Source organism: Argentina silus (assembly GCF_951799395.1).
Source record: "Argentina silus genome assembly, chromosome: 13".
Lineage (NCBI taxonomy): Eukaryota > Metazoa > Chordata > Actinopteri > Argentiniformes > Argentinidae > Argentina > Argentina silus.
This window is the reverse complement of record NC_139667.1, coordinates 3,217,649-3,240,148: the sequence shown is the minus strand read 5'-3', so window position 1 is coordinate 3,240,148 and position 22,500 is coordinate 3,217,649. Positions and strand designations below refer to the sequence as shown.

Here is a 22,500-nt window from a genome sequence, read left to right as displayed (position 1 = left end):
TAGGCCACCTCTGATGTAGTCTCAAAGCAGAAATCAATTCACATGAGCAGATCCTGATTGATCATACTAATGCATTATCCCGAGTGTACTCCAGACCATTTAATTGACCATTACATTCTTTATGGCTCCCCACATTTGCATCTATTGGCAAGCGCACGCAAATGGAAACACGCACACACATTCGCACGCACGCAGGCACACACACACACGCGCACACACCGTGGAGAATAATATCCCTCAGTTTAGAGGCAATGTCACACAGAAACGCATGTGTGCATTTAACACACACACACACACACACACACACACACACACACACACACACACACACACACACACACACACACACACACACACACACACACACACACACAGTACTATAACAAATCCGATTAAGCTGGATGAAATTCAAGGTTCCGATCAACACAAGGCTTTATTTCATTCGGCCTCTGCTTTCGCTTTCAAATCTCTGAAAGGTTACTCATTCCCACTGTTAAATGCACGGCGCCATATGGCCTCTTCTTCGTTGTGGTGCGTTCACAGGCAACACGAATAACACAGCACTTTATGAGTCATTTCGATAGAGTACAGTAGCAGCGATAACGTCACCCAGCGCTTAGTTTTATGTCATCCTAGCATGTTCATGACCCCCCGCCCCCCCCTTTCCATCGCTCTGCCTTCATCCATCATTTAAATGGATAGATGTGCACGCGTGAAGTCATTCCAATGCAGCCTCCTTAGTCTTCCGTGCAAAGCAGCCATAAGAGCGCTGGAAGCCAAGTGTCTCCACACCGTTGCCAGCAGGTTGCACGCCACGCCACGCCACGCCACTTAGCGTGTCTCTGTAGTCCCAGGAACAGCTAGAGAGGCACAACGCATCCTGACCAATCACAAACACATAATCGCAGATCAATCAAGACGAGCAATCAAGCAGGCTCCCATCATCTGTTCAATGGAAGTTGATCCAAAAAAAATCTTTTATGAAGGTGATCCAACTCCCGCGGCAGTGGAGACGTAAATGCCCACCACATATGTCATGATTCTCCTCAGTAAAGAGGGTAACGCTTAGAACACACAACTTAAATCCATTATAATGTGTTCATAATGCATTGTAAGACTTGTTATGAACATGAGTGACTGCATTATAGAGTAAAACATGTGTAGGCCTGCATCTGTTACAGAATGCAGGTCAACTGGGCTATGAATACATCATCTGTCATCCAATCTGGCATTACATAAACAGCATTCATTATATCAATACAAATCCGCCACAACTACAGTACTCTGTGTCTCTGCTCTGATGTCCTGAGGGTCTAGATAGAACCACCTCCCCTTGAGAGTGACAATCCCAGCCCATAGCTACAATCAGTGGACCAGTGTTTCAGCCTCTGGTTAGAGAGACTGTATTGAGAGGACCGTATAGCCTGCTACTTACTCTGCCTGCCTCAGAATCAAAGGCACTCATGACCATGTGGATTAAGTGTTAAATGGATGACTTATACAACACATTCAAGTCATAAATCTACTGACATTTAAACTGAAATACCTGAGTACGCCATTGTAGATGTATATGGATTTAATAATAGCCTTAATGTTCAGAGTGGGGTGAGAGAAGGAGAAGTGAGGTAGGACAATTACAATTCTCCCACCATCAGAGTGTCTTGGTATGAATAATTGAACATTCCTCCATGGAGAATTACTGCCTCGACACAGAGACTGTGTTGGTGATCAATCTCGGAGAGAGAGAGAGATAGAGAGAGACCTCTGAGACACCGCACGGTTTTCCTCTCGGAGAAGAAAAACAGAGATGTCGAATTCCTGCCTTAGCCCATGCAAGTGGAAACATTTCAGAACGGGTACTATCAGTCCAAACAGATTTACTAGTGCATTCCCTCTCTTTGAAGACAAACCTGCAGACAAGGTTCAGACAGGGGGGGAAAGCTTTGAAATCATCTCAATTTTTGCTACAAAGCACTGCCTCTTCACATTCCCCAAGAGACACAACAGAAAGGATTTCGTTCTTTTGTTGTTGTGTAATAATGGACCATGGACTCCATAGCAGCATTAAAAATAGCTCATTATCTCCCCATAGGATGACAGTGGACAAGAAGTACTTGGCACGGGTACAGAAACTCCCTTGTATCTTTTTGGTGGAGAAGCTAATGGTGTTTGCAGCTTGGTGTGGAGGGCTTTCGAGAGATGAACATTCCTGCTCGCCTGTGATAACAGCACTTTGCCCGTCTGCACCAAGCTCTGTAAGCGGTAATCAGGGAGAAGAGGTGTGCAAGTGTGGGTATGTGTGTGTGTGTGTGTGTGTGTGTGTGTGTGTGTGTGTGTGTGTGCATGCGTGTGTGTGTGTGTGTGTGCACGTGCATGCGTGTGTGTGTGTGTGCGTGTGTGTGTGTGCGTGTGTGTGCGCTCGCGCATGCATACATTCGTGTGTATCGGGGGCCTCTTTGTCACTTTACTTATCTGTAAAGGCCCATGCTGTCAGGGCAGTGCCACCCCACCCTGGGTCTGTGCCACCCTGCCCCTGGCCTGTGCCCGCCCGTCCCTGGCCACCCCCTGGAGACTGAGGGAGCAGGAGGGATGACATGGTGAGGCACTTGTGTGTTGAGAGAGTGGTCATAATGGAGCCACAGTACAGGATCCTAACGATTGGTGTAATGATGATGTTTCTGATATTGAAGAATAAGATCCAATGATCCGTGGAATAAGGTAGATACTCAAATTTTAAGTTGAATAAAGACACATTTATTAGTCGAGTCGACTTGGGACACCAGACTACTGTCCAAGAGAACGGTCAGCAGGGACGTGGCCACTACAAAGAGTCTGCAGTCAGTTTTATAGCAGGTAATAAACATGAAACCAGGACATGAGGCTCATCTCAGTTAGGCTCGGCGCCAGGGAGTCTGACAAGGTTATCAACAGAGATCTTGGGGTCTCATACCCCTTGTTGTAAACCACATTCCAAGGGTCACTCAGGAGGAGGAGGAGGAGGAGGAGGAGGCGGAGGAGGAGGAGGAGGCTGGAGGAAGGAGGCGGAGGAGGAGGAGGCTGGAGGAAGGAGGCGGAGGAGGAGGAGGCTGGAGGAAGGAGGAGGTGGAGGAGGAGGAGGAGGAGGAGGAGGAGGAGGAAGTTATCACCAACACAGAAACACTTTCCTGATGGTGCTATAACCCTCCTTATAGCTCAGACTCTCCACAGGAGTGTACATACCACACCGATCCACACATACCACACCGATCCACACATACCACACCGATCCACACATACCACACCGATCCACACATACCACACCGATCCACACATACCACACCGATCCACACATACCACACATACCACACCGATCCACACATACCACACATACCACACCGATCCACACATACCACACCGATCCACACATACCACACCGATCCACACATACCACACCGATCCACACATACCACACCGATCCACACATACCACACCGATGGTCTCGTGTAAACAATGTCTGTAGGGGGCTGTTACTGCAGACCAGGAGGGAATAAATGTTCATGACCAGCAATTTGTTCCAGGGGCCATAGTCATAAAACACTTAATACCTGTTAGGACGGGAACATAATTGTGAATAATACAAACCGCGCGAGCTACGTCATAACTATAAATGGTCCCAGACAAGCTAATATTAAAACCCAGAAATGTCTGCTCTGGCTAAAAATGATTAGGCTGTAATGGGGCCATTAATGATTCAGCAGCCATCACAGACACACTCATCATTGTTAAAGGACATTAACAGATGGATGTCCAATCAGAGAACTTAAAAGTTTCCATCTGACCTCCTTTCTGTCGAGTTACGAACGCTTTGCTGCTCCAACCATATCAAAAACTATCTTCTCCTTCCGAGTTCACAGGAGAATATAGTAAGTGCTAAGTTGTCTCTGGGTGCAGTGTAGCTCCTAAATCATGGAAGCACACTCATTCCCAGCCTCGCTCCAGCTGATCTGCCCTACAGGGGATAAAAGTGTGAATGAATGTTGCTGTTGGAAAGGAATCTCCCTGTCCTCCTCCATGGCTCAGGGAGGCTTTGGGCTGTTGCTGCTGCTGCTGCATGTCTGGTCATGATGATGAGGGAGGAGTTCCTGTGCTTCTTGGAGTCTGTGATCTGTCACACTAGGGAGAGCAACTGTGACAGCACACTGTGACAGCCCTGAAATTCAACAGCAACTGGAAAGCCAATACAAAGGAAGAGAGTAATTGCCAATACACAGGTACGCACACACACACACACACACACACACACACACACACACACACACACACACACACACACACACACACACACACACACACACACACACACACACACACACACACACACACACACACACACACACACACACACACACACACACACACACACACACACACACACACACACACACACACACACACACACACACACACACACACACACACACACACACACACACACACACACACAGAGAATTGCCCCGGGTGTCATTTCAAAACTGATGTACTTGCCCTAGGCATTGCGTTTTTTTCCCTGCTGATGCACCAGTGATACCACGCATTCGAAACAGAGATGTATTCTGTGATACAATTATATTCTAATCATACCAATGTCACCTCAAGGAAAACACACGTCAGGAAAATTCCTCTTGAATGGTAAATGAGCTGTGCTTTTGTTTGAGTTGACAATGTTTCCCGTGTGTTTTGCACCTCACTGGAGCCATTCTCTTCAGTCTATCCAGCTCCTTTAATCCCAGTGATCATTAGAGAACCCGGATTGTAGAATGCACTAAAGAAGTGGTTCAGTGGAGAAACAAACAAAGCATAATCACTCAAACCCCCCCGGCTGGGATTTAAGCCTTGCTGAAGGTTATAATCTGTATTCTCACACATCCTTGCCGTTGCATTGTCGTCATGAGAGCCTCTCCAGGTTGTCGGGTTTGTTTCAATTGTTACACGAAGCAGGAGGATGAAATAACACATTAGGATCATTATGTAACAGATAACCTCCCCTTGATGGAAGTAGCATTCGGGGTCTAGAGAGAAAACCGTGACCTTAAAGCCATGTTTCACTTGGTTTTCAGTGTATTGTGTAGAGTTGGGACCCCTTAAACCTTGCTTGCCATATTCAGCCATCCTGTACATTCGACAATACATTTACGCCAACACACACAAACCATTAATTCAGATATTGCCACAGACACAGGTCAAACTCCTAGGAGCGACTCACATACAGTAATAAGCTCAAGCTTCAGGAGAGACCAGACCATTCATCTGTAGTACAATCACCCGGCACATTTAACCCTAACCCTAACCCTAACCCTAACCCTAACCCTAACCCAGCAGTTTTCATTCAGGCCAGTAAACCTCAGCGGACAATCAACATTCTAAGCCTGTCCGTTCGAAAACAGCCCAGAGGTGCAACATTCTAAAAAGGACCCAATTATGAAGTTCCTGTTTGACTGCCTGTTCGTCCGGACCGCCCACGGGGGCCTGAGATGTACCCCAGTAGAAGGAAGAAATACCCCAGTGAGAGAGGGAGTGTGATTTAGAACCATATGGTTGAAGTGTTGATTGGGATGGGAGAGTAGCTGCCTGTTTAGGCCAGTTTGAGACCCCCCTCGTTAAATAAACTAATATTTGTGTGTCGCGGGAGGGAACAGGAGGGAGGTGGGTCCACACGGACTCATACGGCAGTTTCCATGGCAACGCTCGGAGACTTAGGGGAACCAAGCAATTAAAAAGTTTGTTGGATTATTCCTCCTTCCTTCAAGCTTGGGCTGAGAGCCAGTTTGACTGCATTAACAGTTACAGATCAGGCCTGCAGAGAGTGATCTTCTAGTCATCGAGTGTCCCTTTGAAACACACAGAGAAAGAGGAAAAGGTCACTGGTGGGCCTAAATGAGGAAATCAAAGAGTGAGCCAAGACATGCAGTATCTAAGACAGCTGAGAGGTTCACAGTATATAGATCATAATCAACAACAGCATATAATAATATACACCATTTAGCTGACGCTTTTATCCAAAGCGACTTACATTGCAGTGAGTGCATACATTTCAGTATATATGGTCCCAGAGGGACTCAAACCCACAACCTAAGCGTTGTTAGCGCCACGCTCTACCAACTGAGCCACAGAGGACCACGACAGCAAATGGAACAGATAGACCGATGGAGAAAAGCCTCAGTGACGCACCGCAGGTAAGCCTACCCATTACTGTGCGACAAGGAGGACAGAAAAAGATCCTCTTCATGTAATTGTCCTGTTGTTAAACCCTTGGTGGGTTGCTAAGGCCCAGGACATGAGTGCAGAGAAACACAGTCAGGAACAAGAATGAGTGGTGCACTTCAAAGCAAATAGGCCCCTTATTTTCAGAGACACAACAATCTAAAATGAGGGATGCCCTTGGTGTGCTTTGGCCATCTCAAATCAGAGAGATGAATCACCTTTAGGCTGCTCCTTTTTGTGCCTCTGCCCCCTCTGTACAGGCTCCATAGTGGACGGGAAACTAGATGCAGTGCAGTGTTACAAGTCTGCCTCCATTGCAGAAGATTCCAAGCCATAAAGCTTGCACCAGGTCAACCTACAATTACCCTTTATCCAGATCACCATAACAACTGCTTGGGATCTACATTTTCATTTACATTTACGGCATTTAGCAGACGCCTTTATCCAAAGCAACTTACAACAGATATATTTATCCAAGTAAGCGAATCATCTATCCATCAGTCATCATAAGATAATGTAATCAATGCTCGGACCAGGGGCCATAGGCAGTCACAATGCTAGAAGAAGGATTTTCTTTTTTTTACTAACAGGAGAGAACCTTGTACAGGGGGGGTAGTGGGGGTGAAGAGGTCTTTAGCAGGGACCATTAAGATGTAGCCTGAAGAGACGGGTCTTAAATCTACAGCAGATCTCATTCACAATCAGTACAGCACACCACCTATAATGAACAACTAGATAGTCTTCAGGACGCTGTTCAAAGGCCCAGCAAACAGCACGACTGACACCGCATGCATTCTGAGTACATGTGGGACTTCAGGAGGAGGCCAGGGTCTAATAAGGTCCCCAGATCAGTAATTAGGGAAGAGAAGCAAGTTAGGCCTATTTACATACGGCCTCGTGAAAGACAACAGGAGAGGAGGGGAGAGGAGAGGAGACGGGAGGGGAGGGGAGGGGAGGGGAGGGGAGGGGAGAGGAGAGGAGAGGAGAGGAGAGGAGAGGAGAGGAGAGGAGAGGCGAGGCGAGGAGAGGAGAGGAGAGGAGAGGAGAGGCGAGGCGAGGCGAGGCGAGGCGAGGAGAGGAGAGGAGAGGAGAGGAGAGGAGAGGAGAGGCGAGGCGAGGCGAGGCGAGGCGAGGAGAGGAGAGGAGAGGAGAGGAGAGGAGAGGAGAGGAGAGGAGAGGAGAGGCGAGGAGAGGAGAGGAGAGAACAGTTGGTACTGGTGGTAGCCAAATAAAGGCTTGAAAAAGAGCAAACACAGTGCACCAGACCAATATGTGAAGTTTAGCTCCTGCTACTGCCTGTACTTTGTGCTTTGTGAGCACTTCACAAGTTCTCCCACTTATTACACGGCGATGATGGAGAGATTGGCAAATGACTACAAGGAAGTGTATTCTATTTTTTATCCCTTGTCATCACTTCAACCAATCACGTCTTTCAGAGCCCTTCAGCTAAGCAAAAAAAACAAAAAAAACACTCCCAATCAAGTCTCACTTCTAAAAAGCATCAGTCTCTTTTCTCTTCCTCTGGGTGTGAGCAAAGCAACGCTGCTGAAATGTGAGTGAGAGACACGGCGTTTGACAAGGGGGAGGCTGTGGTGAGTGAGAGCTCGATAGCACTGTTCTATTTCGAGGACGCCTGTGAAAATACGCACGCACACACACACACATGCCCTATGTGGGCATCAGATGGATCATGGCCCCTCTATACTGTTACCAATTTAGCTGTTGCCCTTGGTGAAACCTGCCCCCCTCTCTCATCATTAGCCTGGGAGAGAGGGGGTTGGTGGAGACCAGCCTGGTTGTGTTTTAGTACTCCTCTGTTGTTATGTACTCTCCCAAAATAGCAGCGACAGTATGTGTCTGTCTATGTGTCGACGTAGGTGGTTAAGATGAAGAAAAAAACTGAAAAAAACACAACGTTGCTATGCACACCGTGTAGAAGGAAACAAAGCGCCCATCATGTCAAGAGCAATCAGTGTTATTTTCATTGTTTACTATTTAGATGCTTCTACATGTTTTACACATCCATCAATACACAGCCGTTTGTTTTCTGAGCTCTCTATTCGTGGCACACCCATCAACGAGGAGCCGCTATGAATCTCTCTACAAGCCCAGGATGCTCGGTCCATCTCTGACATTGAGGAGGCCCCCAGGCTCCAGCAGGGGCTTCTACGGTCTCTGCCTCTGGGTGTTGTGACAGTTGGTTGTGACAGAGGTAATAATAATAATAATAATAATAATAACAATACATTACATTTGTATAGCGCATTCTCATGGACTCAAAACGCTTAACAATATAAAAGCGCTCAAAGCGCTCAAGAATATTAAAAAATAGAAAATAACAAATAAAAATATAGGAGTACAGTCACAGAACATAGGGCCCTGTACAATGAAAGCCTGCCTGAACAGGTGAGTTTTTAGCAAGGTCTTAAAAGAGCATCTCTGACAGAGTGGGGGGGGGGGAGCATTCCACAGGCGAGGAGCAGCAGATGAGAAAGCCTGTTACTGTAGTGGGGAGGTGTGTCTCAGGACCCGGGGATGACTCATCTGAACAGACCCCATAGGCCTCTTCTAGAGCTAGGAGAGTCATACTGCTTCGTTACAGACCAGGGTCCAGAGGGGAGAGGAGAGGGTCCAGAGCAGAGAGGAGAGGGTCCAGAGCAGAGAGGAGAGGGTCCAGAGGGGAGAGGAGAGGGTCCAGAGCAGAGAGGAGAGGGTCCAGAGCAGAGAGGAGAGGGTCCAGAGGGGAGAGGAGAGGGTCCAGAGCAGAGAGGAGAGGGTCCAGAGGGGAGAGGAGGGTCCAGAGGGGAGAGGAGAGGGTCCAGAGGGGGGAGGAGAGGGTCCAGAGGGGAGAGGAGGGGGTCCAGAGGGGAGAGGAGAGGGTCCAGAGCAGAGAGGAGAGGGTCCAGAGCAGAGAGGAGAGGGTCCAGAGGGGAGAGGAGAGGGTCCAGAGGGGAGAGGAGAGGGTCCAGAGGGGGGAGGAGAGGGTCCAGAGGGGAGAGGAGAGGGTCCAGAGGGGGGAGGAGAGGGTCCAGAGCAGAGAGGAGAGGGTCCAGAGGGGGGAGGAGAGGGTCCAGAGCAGAGAGGAGAGGGTCCAGAGCAGAGAGGAGAGGGTCCAGAGGGGAGAGGAGAGGGTCCAGAGCAGAGAGGAGGGTCCAGAGGGGAGAGGAGAGGGTCCAGAGCAGAGAGGAGAGGGTCCAGAGCAGAGAGGAGAGGGTCCAGAGCAGAGAGGAGAGGATCCAGAGGGGAGAGGAGAGGGTCCAGAGGGGAGAGGAGGGTCCAGAGCAGAGAGGAGGGGGTCCAGAGGGGAGAGGAGGGGGTCCAGAGCAGAGAGGAGAGGGTCCAGAGCAGAGAGGAGAGGGTCCAGAGGGGAGAGGAGGGGGTCCAGAGGGGAGAGGAGAGGGTCCAGAGGGGAGAGGAGAGGGTCCAGAGGGGGGAGGAGAGGGTCCAGAGGGGAGAGGAGGGTCCAGAGGGGAGAGGAGGTTCCAGAGCAGAGAGGAGAGGGTCCAGAGCAGAGAGGAGGGTCCAGAGGGGAGAGGAGAGGGTCCAGAGCAGAGAGGAGAGGGTCCAGAGCAGAGAGGAGAGGGTCCAGAGCAGAGAGGAGAGGGTCCAGAGGGGAGAGGAGGGTCCAGAGGGGAGAGGAGGGTCCAGAGGGGGGAGGAGAGGGTCCAGAGGGGAGAGGAGAGGGTCCAGAGGGGAGAGGAGAGGGTCCAGAGGGGGGAGGAGAGGGTCCAGAGGGGAGAGGAGAGGGTCCAGAGGGGGGAGGAGAGGGTCCAGAGGGGAGAGGAGAGGGTCCAGAGGGGAGAGGAGGGTCCAGAGGGGAGAGGAGGGTCCAGAGGGGGGAGGAGAGGGTCCAGAGGGGAGAGGAGGGTCCAGAGGGGGGAGGAGAGGGTCCAGAGGGGGGAGGAGAGGGTCCAGAGCAGAGAGGAGAGGGTCCAGAGCGGAGAGGAGAGGGTCCAGAGCAGAGAGGAGAGGGTCCAGAGGGGGGAGGAGAGGGTCCAGAGGAGAGAGGAGAGGGTCCAGAGCAGAGAGGAGAGGGTCCAGAGGGGAGAGGAGAGGGTCCAGAGCAGAGAGGAGAGGGTCCAGAGGAGAGAGGAGAGGGTCCAGAGGGGAGAGGAGAGGGTCCAGAGCAGAGAGGAGAGGACAGGCCGGGCCTAAAGGGATCTAAGTGTGAGGATGACACTCAGGCCAAGGAGGTTGGGCAATGTTCCACGGCCCGACAAATGAATGTCTGTGAAGGCTTTTCTTTCAGTGTTATAATTCGATAGTCTTCATGTTAAAAAGTGAATTCCACGGCACTCTTTAAATTCACCATAGTTAAAATACCATTATCCAATTACTCACTTTGGCAGGAATGGAATTATGCTATTCTTAAACACCATAAAGGCTTTGGGTTTTAGGAGCAGATGAAACACCCCCCATTTCAGCCAAATTTTTACAAAACACAACACTGTCTTTTCCAGTATGTAATCACTACTTACACTGTACACAACATTGAACTCGCTAGCCTTAAAATTACCCATAGTCTAATCTATGTGTTTTATTTGGATATGACCAAAATAAAAACTGATGCCATGAGTACTGTTTAAAGTGAAAAAGAGAAATACACGAATACTGAAGACAACTCGCAAAAGGACGTCTCAATAACGGCTTTCTTCCTGTAGAGCGATAATGGGATGTCTCCTCTGGTTACACTGAAATTAATCTGGATTGAGGTTCTGTTACCTACTGTGCTTAGCCCCCTCCATTAGAACACACTATCTATTTGTTTTTATGTATTTATTTATTTATTTATTTATGTAACCCTTATTTCACGTAAATTTGTAGGTAAATTGACTGAGAACATATTCTGCAATTTACAGCAACGGCCCGGGGAACCGTTTTCAGGGGAGGGTTGAGGGGAACAGAACGCAGAATGTCTCTACTGTAGGACACTTTGCAGTCAAACACTGCATAGCATCATAATCAGCTTACCAAAGTCTTGATTTAAAGGAATGTTTTCTATTTTTTTTCCTGGGGCCGTGTCATCGTTATATGAAGCCATCTGTTCCTAATTCCTACTAAACAGCTCTCATGAGAAAGTGCCTGGCACGCAGCAGCCCTGACAACGCCGCAGCCCGACTCCTCCGCTCCCTGTCACGAAGGCGGAGTCGTACACGTGTCGTCACTCAGAAGTCCAAAACCGCCCCGTCTTCTATCCCTTCTATCCTTCTATCCCCGTCTTCTATCCCTTCTATCCTTCTATCCCCGTCTTCTATCCCTTCTATCCTTCTATCCCCGTCTTCTATCTTTATCCCTGTACTGAGTTTCGGAGCACACATGCAATCAGCGACTAAGACAGGCCCTTGACCTTTTGCAGACAAACATGGATTTTCTGTCATGACTGCTGGCCCTGTTAGAGTGTTTGCGTGTGTAAAGTGTTTTATGGCTCCTGTGTGTATCATCACCCTTCCCTCGGTGTAGGACAGTCCTCTAATGCGTGTTTGCAGAGTGACTTGTGCTTGTTACCTGTGTTTGCCCCTCTGGAGTGTTACAGTAAAACACCCCCAACCTTTCAGGAGGAAACGACGGCGCACTGACAGCAGGGATACAAATTGAAAATGCGTGTTCTGAGAGCGTGGAGGCGCTCGGCCGGAACCACCGCCGGGGAACGGACGTCCACCGGCTTCTTCACTGACCTATACAGACCATTAGAAACCCACCGCGCCTCCGACCTCTGTCTCAGAGCAACATGAACATGAACACATCACGGTCAGGACGGTGTGTGTTGTACTGTGGATAGCAAGGTTGGAGAAGGCTTAAGTTAATAATTCAAGATTCAAAAGATTGCAAAAGTGTAAAAACTCACATTTCCTTGCCGGGCGACATATATACTGTAATCCACTTACACAGGAAAGTCTTGTTTCTGCACACATGCATATAAGTGATGAGACTCAGCAGCCTGAGAAGCAGCACATTTGACAAGAGGAGGGGAAATCTCATCTCTTCATGCCACAGGGCACAAGCAACTCACACTTAGGGTGTGCTGCTTCTCCCTCTCTCTCTCTCTCTCTCTCCCTCTCTCTCTCCCTCCTTCTCTCTCCCTCTCTCTCCCCCCCCTCTCTCTCCCTCTCCCTCTCTCTCCCCCTCTCTCCCTCCTTCTCTCCCCCCCCCCCTCTCTCTCTCCCCCCCCTCTCTCCCTCTTTCTCTCTCTGTGTATCCCACGGGGTGAGTCCTCTCCTCATCCTCCTGTCCGCAGAGCAGAGGGGCGGGGGGGGATGTGTCAGCGGTGCTGGCCTTTGTCACCGTGTCATCCTCTCGTTGCTTTGCCACTTGTCCCCATTATTATCCACTAATGGGATTTTAATAACACTAAATTACCCCTGAGGTGTTGCAGGGGAGCCTCTGTGATTGAATCAGACGGTGAAAACAAGTGTTTTATAATGGGATCTGTTACATTCAGCAGCTGCCCGTCCCTTTAAGACAGCCCTGGAGCCTGGCTGTGTGATTGGTTCTAATGAGGAAATCAATGACTGACAGTGTTTAGGATGAATATATTCTTAGTGGCTACAGGTACGGACACTGTATTGTGATACAGTATTTTGTTCACCAGCCAAATATGTCGGGGTATCTTTGATGCCATCAAGTCTGACACGTTATATCATTATATCCACATTAAACAGCCTTGCTCCAGTGCAGGGCCAGCCAAGCCATAACCAAACACTAAAATGTATATGCTTTTTTATGAATCTTTTATTATTTTCACCTGACAGGCCCACAAGCAACAAACTATGATGCCAGTGGATGTGGAATTTGTGACTGGAGCAATACCCTCGCTGCATTATTGAAGAGCCTACCTCGAAAGGGACAAGACATGCTTTGTGATCTAATATCCTGCCACTACATTTCAAAATGAAGTCCTTTTTTCTGTTTCTCCATTGGTTGAATCCTATCTGTGTGTGCAGCTGGTCGCAATTCAGTGAGAGGGTGTGAGGGAGCATTGCTCAGCCATACCTGCCCCAGGACTTTGAACATCCCAATTATCTTGTAATTTTCCCAACAAAGGCGCCCGCTTAAGGACGTTTCGGGCAAGGAATTTGAATACTTACTTTTGAATACTCTCAAAAACACGGATAAGCCATTAAAGCACATGAAAGAGAGAAAAAGTTAATATGGGAAATTTGAAATGTCAAAGTCTCCCCAGAGCAGTACACAGTGTTTGCTGATGCTCCATTCAAACTCTAAGAAAGGATTTTTTTCATGGTACAGAAAACCCCTGCCCTCATAATGCCTTACCTACTGTACTAACGCTTTAAGCCAGAGTGAGCTGAAAAGCACAGTATTTTAATTACATCTGTAAATATCTGGAATACTTAGTTATCATGCAATTAAGATGTTTCCTGATGTGTATAAGGTTTAAAGGGTGGTGGAAGCTATGTATAGTGTGCAATGTAATTATAATTACAATTACATTAAGTCAATCAGGTCAAGTCAATTAAGTCATGATTTAGCTTAAGATGATGGTTTATCAGGTGGTATTTAGCAAGCAGAGGGGAATAGGTCTATCACCAAATGTGACCCAGGCCAGATCTGGTACCCCACTAACCCTTGACTACAAAAACCTCTGAACCACAATGATATCTCCGATACATTCACAGCCTCGACGTGACTGGTGTGACTTCAGTAGGATTCCCTCGGCCTAGTTTACACACTGGTTCTTACACGCTGGTTCACTGGGTGGCCTCTGAACTGAACTGAAAAACACAACCAGGCTTTCAAGTAAAGCCTACAGGGCTGCTGAAGAGATGCCCTTCTAGTGTCTCAGTGAATATGCATCTGACAGCAACACAGACAATTAGGCCTTTAGGGAGTTTACGAAAGAACAAAATGTCAAACCCAAACTAACAGCGATGTGGAACATAGGCTCCTTTAACATTTTCAAATCCCAAACATTGCTCAGTCAACAATGTGCGTGTGTTTATGAATGTGCATTTGCTCTTAACTCCATTCCTGGCAGCCCATCAGAGCGTGGGAATAACCATATTAGGTTCTTCTCATGTTACCGCACGACTGCCACATCACCCCCTGTCTTCCCCGCTCCGGGTAGTATCGATTCCGGTGAATATTGTGTGCTTAAAAGCTTCGGAGCGCTCTTCTGCTTTTCCTCTCGCTTTCTGGAGACTAATCTTTCAGAGAACACAGTCTCAGATTCGGTGCCTTGTGCGTTGAGGTGTCTTAGCAAACAGCCCCCAGGGTGTGTAACATGCAAGCAGTTTGGTGCCTTTGGTGAATTAATGAGACTTTTCTTTCACTTTTTCCCTTGTGTGCTTCGATATGGTTCGTTAGTCCCTGAGGACTCTTTTGTCCTCACCTTCATGAGCATGTAATCGGTGAAAATGAAGGTGTACCATCCATGTTCACATGCTGCCATCACTAAACATCAGTCTCTATCTCCCTCCGTGAGCGGGGCGAGCCTTCCTTTAACAAAAATCCAATTACAGGAGACCAGTTTCAGTGTCTGCATTTTTTCCGTTGTTTTTGTAATTCTGTGGAATAAATGTGGTTATGCCTTGTTTGATAGTCTCAGTACAGCCATATGAGTTATTGACATACCAATCTGGGTATAAATGATGGTCTACACACACTAAAGTCTCTCTGGGAGTGATGTCTATTTGTCTGCAGAATGAAACTGAAGTTCATTTGGTAGGCACTCTGACATAAATGCAAGATGATAACATCCTTGACTTATACATTTCAATTTACCTCAACCCGCAGGACAACAGACTTGGTATTGAAACATTCAAATTGGTTATGCTTTCTCTACTTGAAGGCGGTTGTTACAAAACTGTCAATCCACACCCCTAGAGACACTTGATCCTAGCTTTCCAAAGGGGATAATGCATTCTAGGAAAATGGCTTTTAAAAAAACAGATGAATTATTGAACGGTCTGAACGGTGAATTTCTCTTCTCGATCACTGTATTCTAGCTCAGTTTCTTTCCTCTCATATTGCCTAGCTGTGGCTTTTTGACGACAAATAGACCAACTCCACAGAACATTCACGCTCACTTCCGTAAGTGAACTCCCTCTGAATGTCGCTGGCGGAGAGACAATCAGTAATTTCGATGCAGGTCCATGTTCTGAACACAAGCCCAATCGTCTGATCTCTCTGAGGGCTCTCCAGTAAGATGAGCTGGCTATGGTGATTAACATTTGGGCCAAGTGAGTCATCCTTAATTCGCCTTCATCCCAGAGACAATTATCGAGATGCTCTAACACTCTAGGAACAAACACAGTCCGTCATTACCTTCCAGATGATGACTCTCTCTCCTCCGATTGTTTGAATCAGACATTCTATTTTGAGGAAAGCTAAATTCTCTGCATGTCAGATGTTGTTCAAAACAACATTACACGGCAGAGCAGGCGATGTGATTACATTGGTTATGGTCCCTGAAAGAGTGGACATGAATGACAACACAATGTCTTCACAGCCCTCTCCGAAAGATATTACAGTCGCTTTGTTCCATGTAAAAACGCAGCCACACGAATGTCATGATTAACTCGTCAATAGTGTGTGTGTGTGTGTGACACACCGTCCTCCGTTGTTCCCTATTGTTGATAACTCACACACTTACTATAGACCCATATATAGACCCATATATAGACCCATATATAGACCCATATATAGACCCATATTTCCATGGCTTCATAGAAGCCCACACACCAGTAGTCGCGGAAACAGACACAAGCACACTGTAGAACACAGTATTCTACGACACTTACTGGCATTCAATAAAACACACTCCTCTCACTGTAGGATGAGAGGGAAATGTGAGGCAGTGGGAGGAGAGGAGTGTTTTCAAACACGACCTCCAGAGGTTTGGCTGTGTGCGCATTGAAGTTGTTGCTGAATTTAAAGCTTTGAGTAACACTGAGACTACAAGTGGAACACGAGACTAACAGAGAAGCTCCATTACCAGAACTAAACCCTGAGCAGCACGGCACAGTGAGTGAGTACGGTGGATCGTCTTATGGTGCCAGTGAGTACGGTGGATCGTCTGATGGTGCCAGTGAGTACGGTGGATCCTCTGATGGTGCGAGTGAGTACGGTGGATCGTCTGATGGTGCGAGTGAGTACGGTGGATCGTCTGATGGTGTGAGTGAGTACGGTGGATCGTCTGATGGTGCCAGTGAGTACGGTGGATCGTCTGATGGTGCGAGTGAGTACGGTGGATCGTCTGATGGTGCCAGTGAGTACGGTGGATCGTCTGATGGTGCGAGTGAGTACGGTGGATCGTCTGATGGTGCCAGTGAGTACGGTGGATCGTCTGATGGTGCCAGTGAGTACGGTGGATCGTCTGATGGTGCGAGTGAGTACGGTGGATCGTCTGATGGTGTGAGTGAGTACGGTGGATCGTCTGATGGTGCCAGTGAGTACGGTGGATCGTCTGATGGTGCCAGTGAGTACGGTGGATCCTCTGATGGTGGCAGCTACAGTAGGTCCTCTTACTGTGACCTCCACCACACACTGTCTGATAATATAATAATAACATACGCCATTTAGCTGACTCTTTCATCCAAAGTGACTTACATTGCAGTGAGCGCATACATTTTTCAGTATATATGGTCCCAGCAGGAACCGAGCCCACAACCTAAGCGTTGTCAGCGAACAACTGAGCCACAGAGGACCACAGGACCACAGGTCCTCCTCTCTAAGGAGAACCAAATCACTAAACGAATCACTCTGGCCGGTTAGCACACCAGACCCACAGATGTCCTGACGAAATCCGGGTGATCTTCTAATTCTGTGTCTGGAACCATACTTCGATCACATGGAAAACCAGAACATGGAATGTGATGAATTAGTACCCGTTGAAGAGTGGACCAGCAAGCAGTACGGTACCGGCACGGAAGAGGAGACTGAGAGAAGGTGGAGTGGCTGAACAGACCCAGACCCACGTGGTGATGTCATGTCATGGCCGGTGTTGCTCTTTCAACTCTTCCAGCTCTTAACTCAGCGCGTCAGTAGAGCCGCAGGCCCACAGCTAGGCCTGTCAGTCATGACGCTCACACACACACACACACACACACACACACACACACACACACACACACACACACACACACACACACACACACACACACACACACACACACACACACACACACACACACACACACACACACACACACACACACACACACACACACACAGTGTCAGGCCAGGCCAAGTCAAGCCAAGCCAGGAGGTGCCACTGGTTTTACACAGAAATGGCTGGAGCAGATGTTCATACGACATACGTTCCCACCGAAGGACCGGAGGATCCATGTCAATCACCACGATCAAAGGGTTCAGAGCTCGCCTGCTCATTGATTCTTTTACATCTCAAATGAATAAGATATGATTCAAGGAAATTTGAATTTGCATGGATATCCCTGCCAGTACCTCATGATTTATTGACATTATCCTCGACTCTTGTTCAATGACGTGGATTCCCTCACTGCTCTCCGGTCTCTGAGGATATTTACTGTACTGTAAGAGGTATTTAAAGTGCTGTACAGTTCCAGGCAGTGTTTCCAGTGGGAGAGAGATGCTCGGTGGGGGGTGGGGGGGGCATGCAAAGTGGGACAGAATGGCGCCATGTCGCCCATCCCCCCACCCCCTCCCCCCACCCTGCCCCTCCCCCACTGCCAACCCCACTCCCAGCAGAGCTCGACTGCAACACCATATGGAACCCAAGAGAGGCTGGTGGAGGTCGAAATCGGAGGACGTGGCTCGTCGTAAAACACATGGAACGAAATAGGGAATCAAAATGTCATCCATGTATTACAATGAGCCCGTCCTCCAATTTCGAACTCCACCAGGCTCCACTGGCGGGATCCCATGCATTGACCCCGATGAGGAAGATAAACATCGGCTGCATTATTTAATGTGCCCCTTTAAGAGCACGGTTGACTGAGGAAACGGTAAGAGAGTAGAGGATAAATCCAGAACGAGAGGACTTCCTTCGCTGGAGCAAAGCCCCTTATTTTCCATCATAGCTCTTCACTATGGAGGACTGATGAATAATCCCTTTAGCCCACTCTATCCACATACTGTTAGCACACCAGATAATAGAAATGGCATATATTAGACATATACGGTGTTACATACTGTGAATTATCCAATTATAAATAGGTTTTGTAAACCTCCTGGGTTTTCATGTGTTTGCCCATCTGCTTACTCCCACTTTGGTTGGGCAGAGAGCATTCGACAACACTATAGCAGACTAAGTAAGTATTTACTGAGCTTCAATTTATTTATGTAGGACTCAGTTACCCTTCCGCAACAGTATCTCAACCGAAGTTGAAAGAGAGCGTAGGCATACTCTGGCCTCCATACACAAGCTTTAATACGATACCATACAGTAGAATACCATACGAGTTACCTCATATCAGCAGCTCTGGTAGGACTACTATGGCGCCCGCGGACACACCGTAAAACCATTCATGCTTGATAAAACACTGGGACGCCTCATACCAGTGGAGGAGATAAACCGGTGTGTCCATTTCAACAGCGTTATCTAAAGTGCACGCAGGAACAGGAACAGGAACGGCGAAGAGGAGCGCTGCGGACACAGCTGTGATGGAGGCGAGGGGTGGAGAGTCTGTTGGAGTACACAGATATCCTCCACTGTCCCAGGGGCACTTGAGTGGAGAGCGGAGAGTGAGTCATCGTCAGTGTGGCAGGGAGGTGGGCAGGCGGGCAAGGCAGGCGAGGCGGGCAGTTCTCCAGTCCTCAGACCTGCTTGACAGGAGAGCCTGTGTCTCTACGCTGGCCCACTCTCACTTTCGGGCCAAAAGGTGAAAAAAAAAAAAAAAAAAAAAAAATCCAAACTGCTCCGAGCCCTTCCTGTGGCGAGCTAATGGACAGTGTGGGAGGGGAGGTCTGCCATCGACAGTATCGTCTCCTGCTCATCTGTGGGTTCAGCCTGTCGCTGAGGGGGTATTGGATATAGCACATCTCAGAGAGAGGGAGTTGTGATAAGTTGCCTCTGAAGTCTGCTCTGCCACTAGCTGAGGACAGTTTTGAGGACAGATTTGTGCATTCCGGTCTGATATCCCTTGATTGATTGTATTTAAATGCGCCATTCCGTATAATTGAAAATCCAACTTTGGAGGACATTAAGAACCCACCTTTTTTGGCCCCAATTTATTATTTGTCCTCCATCATTTTTCCACATTCCACTTTTTTTTTTCTGACGTGGAGGGATAAAAATATCAACTGAGGAGAATGAATGTGCTCATCATCCGCGGACCAGCTATTTTTCTAAAGATGGAATGCTTGAAATGAGCTTCAATTATTAATTAGCAATATGCAGAGAAAGAGAAAGAGAGAGAGAGAGAGACATAGAAAGAGAGCGAAAGAGAGGGAGAGAGAGGGAGGGGATGGGATAGTGGGGAGGGGAAGGCAAGGAGTGATAACTCTTTTCTCTAACTACCAGTAACTCAGTATCTGTCTGACAGATAGCACTATTGGGGGACCTACTGTAGCCCTGAGGGTTATTTAATGGAAGACAGGCATGAAGAAATGGAGAGAGCTGCAGTTGTCAAATGGCTGGTACAACAACTGCTGAACATGCTGTAGCAGTAGGGTCCCTGGCATGGCTGAGGACTGAGACTAACCTCAGTGGGGCTACGTTGGGTTTTAGACGCTTCCACCTTCTCAAGCCTCTAGGCTTCGCAGAGAGTCCACGTCCACCGAGTAGAGATCGCTCACCCACTCTAAGTCACTTGTCTTCGATTGGACTTGAATTTTACAAAGAGCTGAATCTTAGAGAGACCATCTGTGCTGTGTCGAAACATTAACTTTCTGCATTGTGGAGCAAATGAGAGGGGAGCCGCAATTAAGCATGTCTGTTTACACACCCAAAGGGCATTGGCGCAAAGAATAGCCCTCTCCAACTGGGTCTCAGCAGGGACTCATGATCAATGTTTACCCACTAATGATCCCCAGCTCATCTGGACCAGAGGAGGTCACTACTGTATCATTAACACATTAAGAGCAGCATGCCGGACACCCTAGACCCCCTGCAGTATGCCTACCGGCCCAACAGGTCCACCTCAGACGCTATCGCTGCTGTCCTCCACTATTCCCTCTCCCACCTGGAAAACAAAGACTCCTACATCAGGACGCTCTTTGTAGACTACAGCTCCGCTTTTAATACAGTCATCCCCCACAGACTCATCCACAAAATGTCCACACTTGGCCTGCACCCCACCCTCTGTGACTGGCTCCTAGACTTTTTGACTGGCAGGCCCCAGTCTGTCAGGATTGGCAATAGGACTTCAGCCAGCATTATTACAAATGTTGGCACCCCACAGGGATGCGTCCTCAGCCCCATTCTCTACACCCTGTTCACCCACGACTGTGTCGCCTCCCACAAGGACAACATCATCCTAAAGTTTGCAGACGACACCGCAGTGATAGGATGCATCACTGGCGGGGACGAAGCAGCTTACAGGAGGGAGGTGGCCAGTCTGGTAACATGGTGCGAGGACAACAACCTCACCCTCAATACGGACAAGACGAAGGAGATGATAGTGGACATGAGGAAGAAGAGGGGACCTCATCGGCCACTGTACATCCGGGAACTTGAAGTAGAGAGGGTGAGCAGTTTCAAATACCTGGGCGTCCACATCAGCGAGGACCTCACCTGGACACTTAACACCACTCAGCTGGTTAAGAAGGCCCAACAGCGGCTGTACTTTCTGAGGAGGCTGAGGAAGTTTGGCATGTCGCCCAAGATCCTCAGCAACTTCTACAGCTGCATTGTTGAGAGCATCCTAACTAGCTGTATCACTGTGTGGTATGGCAGCACTACTGCTATGGACCGCAGACGCCTGCAGAGAGTGGTGAAGACTGCTGAGAAAATCACCAGGACTCCACTGCCCTCTCTGCAGAGCATCTACCACCGCAGAGTCCACAGGAGAGCCGCCTCCATCCTCAAGGACCCCACCCACCCCCAGCTCGGACTGTTCACACTTCTACCCTCAGGCCGGAGGTACAGAAGTGTTAAATGCAGGACCACCCGACTGAAGAACTCCTTCTTTCCCACTGCCATCAGACTCCTAAACAACCCATAGGAGATTAATATAACCGTACTACCTCAATAACTGAACTTTCCAGTTTGCATAATTGCACTGCTACATTTGCACTGTTTTATTATTATTATTGCTGCTATTTTATTTTATGCCTTAAATTTTGCTGTCTTGTACATTTGTTTAGTATATATTGTATATTCTTTAGTATTGTATATTTTACATTGGTTGGCATTCTGCGGACAGCAAAGCAAGAATTTCGTTGTACAGTGAAACATGTTTTCTGCTGTGCATATGATAATAAACACTTTGAATCTTGAATCTTGAATCATGCAGACCTCAGCTGTACCACTCCATCAGTGCCAAACACCATCCAATCGCACGTCCAAAAACCTGAACGCAAAGAGAGTTTAGCCACAGTGTCAACATCTCATTCTCCTAAAGCAGAAAGAGCACGGCGTGCGCAGCAACCCCCCCAGCAACAATCAGCTATAGGGACAAAGCCAGCTACTGTATCAGCGTTGAGAGCTCAGAGTTAGAGCACAGTAGCAGAAGAAAAGAGGGCAGACACACATATTTGATCTGCCCTGCCTATTAATAGTTCATGAGCTTTACCCCGTAGGAGCAGTTCTGTGCCCCCACTCTTTGTTCTAATTGCATTTTCCAGCACAGCAGAGCTCCTCGTCACAGGCTGGTATCCACACAGCGGCTGCCACTAGCTTGCATTCATCTACCCACCGTGTTTTTGTCCTAAGCGTGCCAGACAGCTCAAGAAGAATCACAACAACGGGTAGGGGCCATTAGGCAGCAGGGTGTGTGTGTGTGTGTGTGTGTGTGTGTGGGTGAGTGTGTGTGTATGTGTGCGCACGTGCGTGCGTACGTGTGTGTTCCTGATAGCTTTCTCACAGAGGTCTTGAGGCAATAAGGTGTTCCAGTTATTGCATTGTTTTGCTTCAGTTCCTACCTCAGAGGGGGAAAAAATAGGATAGAACAATACATAATACAGCTCTGCCAGGATCAGACAGCCTAGGCGTTTTCCACTTTCTGTGTAGTCAGGCTTTCTGTAATGGGCAAATTCCTCAACGTCAGTTTTGTCTAACTGCACATCCAGGTTAATAGCATTACAATTTGCTTCCAACTAAAAGACAGTAAAAGAAATGGCACTGGAGTCCATACAGTACAGTAAACGGTTCCACTTACATCT

At 48.2% G+C, this 22,500-nt stretch overlaps 1 protein-coding gene across 1 annotated transcript in view; it reads right to left on the bottom strand.

Annotated features, from left to right (window-relative positions):
• The window catches only part of LOC310814091 (regulator of G-protein signaling 6-like), a 44,277-nt gene that overhangs the window by 14,809 nt on the left and 6,968 nt on the right, over positions 1 to 22,500 (bottom strand). The gene's annotated exons all lie outside the window — the stretch shown is intronic.